Below are 9,514 nucleotides of genomic sequence, written 5' to 3' on the forward strand. Positions count from 1 at the left end.
TGGCCCGAAACCTTCCCATTTCTAAACCTGCCTATTTTCAGGCTGGTTTGGTTTTCCCTGCAAAACCTGGTAAATTTCACTTTCAAAAAGCCCCACCTGGTTTCAGCGGCAGAGGGGAACAGGAGGGGAGTCTCACCTGCAGGGACCAAGCTGGAGCCTGGGGGGGGGGGGGGCGGTTGGAGGAGTCAGGTCAAATGCAAAATACCCAAAGGGGTCAGAGCCAGGGAGAGCTGGGGGGTGCACCCCACCCCCACCCCAGGGGACCCACCACCTCTATTACTCAAGGTGAGGTGCCTGGGCCAGGAGCACTGGCACCCCTCGGCAGCTCGCTAAAAACGCAGAACCCCAAGCCCCACCGACTACCAGGTGGGGAAACTGAGGCACGGCGAAATTAAGAAACTCACCTAAAATCACACAGCTGGGCAACATTAGAGCCAGGATTTGGCCCGAATCATCCTGCGCAGGCTCTTATCCACAACGCTCTGTTACTGGTCCTGCCTGCTTAACCTCCAGTGCTACCCTCAAATTCACCAGCACCTCCTCACCACCCCCCAAGGGTGTCCAAGGCCCTCCTCGCATCAACCTCATTCCCCATGCCCCACTCACAGTGCAGAGGCCAGAGGGGTCTTTTCGAAACGCAGACCTGGTGTCCTCCTTCCACCTTGCTGAAAGACACTCAGAAGGGTTCCGACTCAACTGTGAGTGAAGCCCATAGTGTGGACAATGGCCCAGGAGCCCCAGCATCCCCTGACCACCCCATTCCCCTTGCCCAGCACACCCCCACCCATCCTTCTGACCTCACTCATGCATTGCCGCATCCTCGGGGACCCCCCCCCCACTTTACATCCCCATTCAGGTCAGGTCTCAGCAGGCTAAAATCAAGGTGCGGGCAGGACTGCATCCTTGCTGGAGGCTATGGGGGAGAACCCATTTCCTTGTGGTGAAGACTGAGGCCCCATCTCTTTGCTGCCCATCAACGAAGGGCATCTTCTAGAGACCGCTATGTTCCCTGGACTGCACTGTTTGACTCCTCCAACTCCACCAGCCCCCTTCCCCCTTCTGCAAAGCCCATACTGCTGGGGCAGATCCTTCCATCCCATCTCCCTCTTCTTCCACATCACCCTTCCCTGACACAGCCAGGGAAGATTCTGCTTTAAAAAAAAAATTTTTTTTTAATGTTTACTTATTTTTGAGACACCGTGTGAGCGGGGGAGGAACAGAGAGAGAGGGAGACACAGAATCTGAAGCAGGCTCCAGGCTCCGGGCTGTCCGCACAGAGCCCGACACAGGGTCCGAACTCACGAACCGCGAGATCGTGACCTGAGCCGAAGTCAGACGCTTAACCAACTGAGCCACCTGGGCGCCCCAGGAAGATTCTTTTAAGGATGCATGTGAGGACAGTGGGACCACCTGGATAATCCAGGCTAATCTCCCCGCCTCAAGGTCTGGACTCTTAATCCCATGTACAAAGTCTCCTTTTTCCATAAGGTTCCAGGGGTCAGGATGTGGACATTTTAAGGGACTATAATTCTGCTGACTACAGTCCTGCTTGTAAGTAACCACGAGGCTATCCTGCCACCAGACTAGGTTTTGTCTTCTCCTAGTCCTGGGGGCTTCTGAGCCCCACTGTCCACCCACAGGGCAGACTGGAGCTCCAGGCCAAGAGCCCAGCTAAAATTGAAGTCATGCTCCTGCCCAACCTTCCACACACGTACAGACATGAAGTCTGTCCCTGCCCACGGGCCACATCCCTTGCAGCTCCCACACCTGTGTGCGGGAGCCAGGTGGGGCTTCTCCCCAGCGCCCACCTCTGGCCTCCAGGTTGCTGAGGGGGGAGGGTGCATGGCTGTGTGTGGCCTGGCCCCGTGGCCGGAGAGAAAGCTCAAAGTCAGTAAGACACAGATACAGCCACAGAGGAGGCAGTCTGGCACCCCTGGCAGGAGGGAACACGAGGAATAGGTGAGCACCTTTTCTGAGATGGAGTTGACAAGAATAGGAGACATTCTCCCGGAGAATCTTCCTGGTGGGGCAGAAGAAGAGGAGAAGGGGGCCGTGGTCGGCCGAACAATGCCCCTCCAAAGGCATCCCCGTCCTGATCCCCAGAACCTAGAACTAGGTCACCTTATGTGGCAGAGGGGAGTTGAGGTTGCTAATCAGTGACCTTGACATGGGGAGATGGTCCTGGATTATCCGGGTGAGCACAGCGCCATCACAAGTGTCCTTGAAAGGGCAGAAGGGTCAGAGTCCGAGAAAGCTGGGACGCGGCGGGGTCAGAGAGCCTGCGCCTCCAGCAGCTGGAAAAGGAAGGGGGTGGGTTTTGTCCTGGAGCCTCCAGAGAGGAAGGCAGGCCTGCCTGCCGACACCTTGATTCCAGCCCGGTGACGTTTGGGATTTAGGAACCACAGATAACCCTTTGTGTTGTTCTGAGCCCCTAAATGGTAATGACAGCCACAACAGGGAGCTAAACCAGGGCCCCAGCCAAAAAGGCAAAGAATAAAGCCGAGTTCCCCCCCCCCCCCCTCCACCAAGTCCCCCCTGCCACCAAGCATTCCTCGAAGGCCCAGCAGGAATCAGGCGCTGGGGTAGGTGTTAGGGGCCACACGAAAGCCAGTTCCAGATGGTTCCAGCTCACGAACGCAGCTCCCATGACAGGCACACAGGAGACACTAAACAGCAATCTCTGGAGCGAATGACTGCGGGAGAAGCTCAGAGACAAGATCAGAAGAGCACACGGATGACCAAACCAAAGCAGAATGATGCAAGTATCACACAGTAAGGAGGGGAAAAAACTAGCCCAGGGTAGTCGCGCAGGCTTCTTGGACGAGGAGCACTTCCCTGTCCTTGAAGGAGGGTGAGATCTTGACAGGAGGAAACGAGGGGGGAGCATCCCTGGCAGGAAGCCCTGCAGAAGTGAAGGATGCGGAAGCAGGAAAGAACAGAGCCATGGGGGGGGGGGGGGACTCAGCAGTTTGCAGAAGGACAAAAGGCTCAGGACTCAGGGCCACACAGTGTGCACTTACTTGTCATTTCCCACACACTGTTCCATCCAACGCCAATACTACCCAATGTCCAAGCGTGGCCAGCAAAAACAAAATACAACCCACCACCCAGCCACTGGATTCCACTGGAGAGGTTTGCGTTTTAAGTCGTAGGGCCTTTAATGTGCCTGCTTGCTCTCTGATTCGCCACGGAAAAGCTTGGGGAGAGAGACACAAGTTGTTTCCCACCCTGAGTTGGCCATAAAACTCTCTCTTCATGCAACTCCTATTCATTCTCTGGAAGTGACTTTGGGAAATGTTGCCTTTGGCCATGGGGAGCCACTTAAGGTTACAGAGCCACTCATAGGTGAGGAAACGGACAGGATGGAGGCCACGAAGTCAACCTTGTCAGGGTCTGGCCTGGAGTTCAAAATCTGCGACTCCTCACTTCTCACCGAAGCCCCTCCCGCCCTAGAGAAACCCGGGGCCGGCTGCCTGAGCCAACTGTTTGGATTACAGTCATCCCGAAAGTTCTGGGGCTGCAGCAAGTCCTTGGGCCTCACACTCAGCTATACCTCAGATGGGATAAAATCTACCAGCCCTGGACCACCAGTCCCAGCAGCAGCCACCGAGGGACACCAGCAGCTGCCAGGGAAAGTTTAATGGCATTAAAGAAGTACCCAGTGGTACTTGGGCTTTTGCCCTCCGAGGTGCCTTGGGTTCCTCCCCCAGCTAGAGGGGCCGGCTTGCTTCCTCGACCACCTCCATCCCAGCCTGCACGAGAGGGAAGCCAGGTTCCCAGCCTCCCCAAGACCCAACTCTTGGCCTCCCTCTTCTGACACAGCAGCGGTGGACACACATTCTGAGCAGGAAGGCGAAGATTTGGTTTAGGGGTTTCATGGTCCTGGGCGATTGGAACCTTTTCAGCAAAGCGTGCACTCCCCCGGTGCAGGAAGCGTGTCAGGCATGTAGCTTTTGGAGGCTCAGAGACCTTGCGTGGAAGTTAGTGATGGAGCTTCCGAGCACCGGGCCCGCACACACACCCTCGCTGACGTGCTGTGCCACCCGGCCCTTGGTGAGGACGTTGGCACCATCCACGGTACACAGCTTCTTGTCACTCACTCTACAGCCTGGCCATCTCATCTCCCCCACTCCAAAAGCTGTCCCCCACCAACCCAGGTGGAGGAGAGGGCAGGCCCTTTATGGGATCCCGCTGGTGGGGGACAGGGTTCTACATAGCGCCGGTCACTCTCCTCCGTGTCCCTCTTCTCACAATCCTCAAGGGCAAGGACTGGTTCACCTTCATCCTGCATTCACCATACCTAGCATACAGTAGGAGCTTAATAATGGCTTACCTTTACACAGCACTCAGCACATGCCAGGCACAGAGCAGCTTTATGATTTTATGAATGAATGAATGAATGAATGAATGAATGAAGTATTCAGATGCATGTCCCTGAAGACTGAAGAAGTCAATAAGCAATTGAACTGGGTGACATATAAAAGTCCCTTCCCACCAGCGAGGGCACTGAGGATGCCAGCAGTTTTCAACCAGAGGCAGCAAAGATTTGGGACTGAAATCTTCCTACCTCCACCCCAAGGGCCCTTTGGGGGAGGTGGCAGGAGAGAGAGAGGGAGAGATGTTGGAGAACTGTCTCGTTTAAGGTGCCTTTTTTGACATTCTGTCCCTAGGGTCTGGCGCGGTGGTCCTGCTCAACCCCTGACCAGTCCTGGGACTGTGGACAAGGCCCTCCTCTGCCTCTGAGCCTCTGCTTCTTTGTCTGGGAAATGGGGACCATGACCCCAGACAGACCATGAGGTCACGCCGGCCCCGGCTGGCCTAACCTACCTATCTGTGCCAAGGACCCCCAAGTTTCCGGGGCTCCCCAGGCCCTGACACACACATCCCTCAGCCCCGTTTTCCTTCTGATGATGTTCCCGAGGTGAAAGGGGTGTTGAGGAAGGTGCATTTGAGCTTAAGGATGAATCACAATCAACTCAAGAAACAAGTCTAGGTCAGATATGAGTGAGAGCAGAGTCAGAAACTTACAGTAAACGCTGCCCTTCTTCCAGCACTGACTGCTCTCAAGCTGACTAACGGCCCCTCTCAAACCCCACTGTGCTCTCCTGGCTGCCCCAGCCTCTCTCTGAGGGAGGGGAGGCCCTGAGTAAGACCAACCCGAAGCTCCCCGCTGCCCGCTCTTCACATCCGGCACCCCCTGCCCTCCAGGTCCCTTCCTCCTGGTGCATAAACTGCCCCCATGCAGCGTTTGAGCGGCCCCGGAAAAGTCCCCTTTCCCAAACAAAACCGGAAACTCTCTCCTCTCCATCTGCCGGTACCTAAAACCCACTGATCAGCACTCCACTCCACAGGGTCACCAGCCCAGCTCTGGAAAGCCTGGTGAGAAGAGAGACATACAGAGCTTATCAACCACGCCAGCAAACAAGAACCATGCCCAGCGGGAGCCTCAAAGGTCTACATCTGGCTGGAGGGAAAAGGAGGTGGAACGGGAGGGAGTGGGCGTGGGAGGGAGTTGTGTTGTAACTTCAGCGCTGGAAGCCCAGGATGGGAATGTGAAGGCTGCAGAGCTCGTGGAAAGACCCTGGGCGTCCCTGCGCGGCCGCCGCCGCCGCCGCCACCACCACCACCGGGGTGCTAAGGGTGGAGGCCGAAGGGGAGGGGGAGGCATTAGGGCAATGAATTCTTCTCCGGAGTCACATCAGAGCGATCGTGGGTCACATTACAAAAACCACTCTTGGGGAGACTATGGTATCAGGCATCAGAAGCCAAATCTCTTTCTCAGAAGGTGACACACAGCAAGAAAGCATTCTCATCTCGGGCGTCAACCACAAAATGATGGAGTCTCAAATCAGACGGTGAGAAAAAAGATTTAAAATGCAACCCTTGACTTGGGATTTTTTTTTCTTTTCTTTTTTTTTTTTTTTTTTTTTTTTTTTTTTTTGAGCAATGAATTCCTAGGGGCGCCTGGGTGGCTCATTGGGTTAAGCGTCCGACTTCAGCTCAGGTCATGATCTCACAGTTCGTGGGTTCGAGCCCCCATATTGGGCTCTGTGCTGACAGCTCGGAGCCTGGAGCCTGCTTCGGATTCTGTGTCTCCCTCTCTCTCTGCCCCTCCCCAACTAACGTTCTGTCTCTCTCTTTCTCAAAAATGAATAAAAAAATTAAAAAAAAATAATGAATTCCTAAAACTTTACTGGGACAGCAGAGGCAGAAGAAAGCTTGGTTGAGTCGAAGGGTGTCCCAGGAGGAGCTGGCAGCCCCCACCCCCACAGGGAACCCGATTCCTGCCAAGAAATGACCCAGTGTCTTAGCCCACGACAGTCACTCAGTCTCTCTAGTAGGCGGGAAATGCAAATTAAGACAACAAGGATATGGCCCTTTTCACCGGTCACGTTGACAAAAATAAAAACTCTGATAAGATCAAAGGTCGGTTAGGATGTGGGGAAGTCGATACTCATGTACTACTGGTCGGGGGTAAATTGTCCAGCCACCTTGGAAGGCAATTCGGTGGCGTCTTGTAATTTGAATGCGTTTTCACCCAGCAACCTCTACGTTCTCTTCTCAGCTTCTTCTCTGGGAAAGCAGCATACGCGTTCCCAGAAGCATCCATACGGGGCTGTGGGGCTATACGTTGCAATAGCAAACAAACAAAAAACAGTGGGAGGAACCTCATCACCCACCCATCGGGGACATAAACAAGTAAAACAATGGAACCCCCCACTTGGTAGAACAGTAGACAGCATTTTAAAGGATAAACAGGGGCTCGCTGCGGCAGTATCCCCAAGACCTACTGCAGACATTGTAACAGCCAAAGGAAGGATAGTACACACTGCGGAGTATATGGAAAACCCCCCTACTTCTACAACACTAATAAAATATGGACACGCGTTAATCAAGGTGGCCAAGGAAACATCAGGGCCATAACGGCAGTTACACCTCCAAAGGAATCAAGAAGAGGGGAGGTCCGAAGATTTAGCTTTATCTGTACTTTCTGCACTGAGGATATATTCATATATCCCTGTGTCATTAAATGCATCCTTTTTTGTTTTTCATCTAAACAGGGGTTTCTCGCTATAGAAAGGAAGCATAGGAGTTACAGCCACCAAACACTAGCAAAGCCCCCAAGTCCTGCCTCACATTCCTTCTTTCCCTTTATCTCCCCAAGACTTTGGCACCCCAAACTCCCACCCTCCCCCAGGTCACCAGCAGAGGACTTGAAGGGCCAGGAGGGTTCTCTAGCCAGGGCATCAGCTGCCCCCTCTGCCCTCTGTTGGGGGGTGGTCTCATACAGTCCCATTGAAGACTGGGGCGGGGTGGGAGGCATTTGCTGGCCCCCCTTTCTACCTAAACTCTTCCTCCTCCGGCCTGAAGCCCACCCCTCTACCCTCTTCCCCTGCTCCCCGCTCCCGAGGTTGGGATGAATAGGACTGACCTCCACACTGGAGGGCCCCCTTCCTATAGGATTAAAGGGGGTGGGCCTGCCCCTCCCTCAGTAGACTGCTCTTCCCACTTTTGTCCTTGGTACCAAGATTGGGCGGGCCCTCACCAACACCTACTGTGTTCCACCCGGGTATTATGGTCAGCCACAGGCCTGTCTCTCCTCTTCAGACCCGCCGCTTGGGCGCTGGCATGGTAGATGACCTCTGGTTAACCTGAGCTCTCCCCCCACCCCATGCCTAGCTCAGTGCTGGCCACTGGTAAGTGCACAGTTTTCCTAAAGTAGTCCCCACATTTGCTCCGGGGGTTTTCCTACAACAGACGTCAGCCCCACCACTGACCTTTCTCCAGGGGCGGACACCTACCACGTGCTCCAGGGCAAGGGATCCAGACAGGGGTGGTGGGGGGGGGGGGATACCAGTCTGGCCTGTCTAGCACCCTCACCCCTGCCTGGCACCCAGACTCCACTCCCCCAAGCCAACCGTTTTAGGGACCAGGGGCAAGTAGCAGGGAGAGCCCCAACACCGACTTCTTCTGGTCACGGAGGCCCCAGCTGGCCTGCCCAGGACCCCCCACCCACAAACAGCCTACCTCCTGCAGGCAGCCCCCCACCGCTCAGTTGCCGTTGACGGAATGAATGATCCCAGCATTCCGCCCGGGGCGGGGAGAGGAGGGGCCCCCATCAGCCGGCCCACCTCCCACCTGTGAATACTCGCACATTGCAGCCCCCCTCCTTGTCACCCGTGCCCCCTCACCCCAGCTGGGCGGTAGTGAGGGGAGGAGACTCCCTGGCCTCCCACGCCCCCCACGCTGCCCACGCTCCCAGGGGCTCTGGGCAGTGGCGGCAAAGAGGGGGCTCCGGACCACCGGGCCGCTTACCTGCGGGAAGGCTCCCAGCACCCCCAGGAGCAGCAGTCCCAGCACAGCGCCGAGGGGGCGCATCCCGGCGGGCGGAAGGCTGAGCTGGCCGGGGAGGTGCCCACCCGGGCGGCCTGGGAAGCGCGCTGCGCCCACGTGCGGTGCCGGGGCCCCGGAGCCGCACCTGCGTGGACCTCGGGCGCCGGCCCACTTCCCCCGCGCACCCCGCTGGCACCAGCCACAGCTGCAAAGTCACTTCAGAAGTGACTGCTTTCTCCGACCGTTCGGCCTTAGCTCTTAACTTCCTCCAGCATCCCGAGGTGTAGCCGGAACTGTTTCCAGGAACGCTACCGGCAGCAAAGTAAGCGCGGACAAACACGTGCAGAGATGACTCAGGACCGGCCAGGCTCGCCTCGGGCTGTTTGAAAGACCTGCCGCTATTGGACAGAAGGCGTGGTCCCCCAGCTCCAGGGAGTTTGCTGCCTGGCCCAGCGGGGCTGAGGGGCCGGGAAGGCAGCTCCCCCAGGGGGATGTGGTTTTGGAGGGGGAGGGGGGGCGTCCTTAGCGGAGGGCCGAGAGAGAATTCTTGAGACGTCTTTGATGCCAAAAGGTGATCTTATTGGGGACAGGACCCTGGGCAGAAACAGCCGCCCCCGGGACTTCGAGGAGTGAGTGATTATAAACTTGGGAGCTGGGGGCGGGAAAGGCAGGGGCAGGTTTCCGAAAGGACTTATGCTTAAAGAAGACTCACAGGATCCCTGAGACCTGGCTAAGGCCGTTCTTCCCTCTAGCAAAGCTTTTACCTTAAGACCAGAGGAAGTTCCTGGAGGAATGCTTTACTCTGTGTGCCTCAAGTATTTGTCAATGGGCTGCAGGTTATAAGGAAATTTAATTGCATCTGCCATTTCCTTCGGCCTTTGTTCCCCACATCATTGTCCCCGGAACCATTTTGACCCTTAATTTAAGGTCGCTGAGGGTGGGAGGTCTTTCTTTTCTTCTGTAACTTCTTCCTGCTGAATAGGGGTGGCGTGCTGTCCCACCTATAGGTCAACAATGGTCAGGTGGGGAATTAAAATACATAATATATTATATATATATACACACACAAATATATAGTATATATATTATATATTATTATTTATATATATTAATTCCCCACCTGACCATTATATATATAATTATATATAACATATATATAACATATATAATTATATATATA

General features: G+C 55.2%; 1 pseudogene; it reads left to right on the forward strand.

Moving 5' to 3' along the window:
• The first annotated feature begins 2,175 nt into the window (after positions 1–2,175).
• LOC125913737 (hsc70-interacting protein-like) overlaps positions 2,176–9,514 on the forward strand; it is a 28,546-nt pseudogene continuing 21,207 nt past the window's right edge.

The sequence above is a fragment of the Panthera uncia genome (genome assembly GCF_023721935.1).
Source record: "Panthera uncia isolate 11264 chromosome C1 unlocalized genomic scaffold, Puncia_PCG_1.0 HiC_scaffold_4, whole genome shotgun sequence".
In the NCBI taxonomy this organism is placed as follows: Eukaryota; Metazoa; Chordata; class Mammalia; order Carnivora; family Felidae; genus Panthera; species Panthera uncia.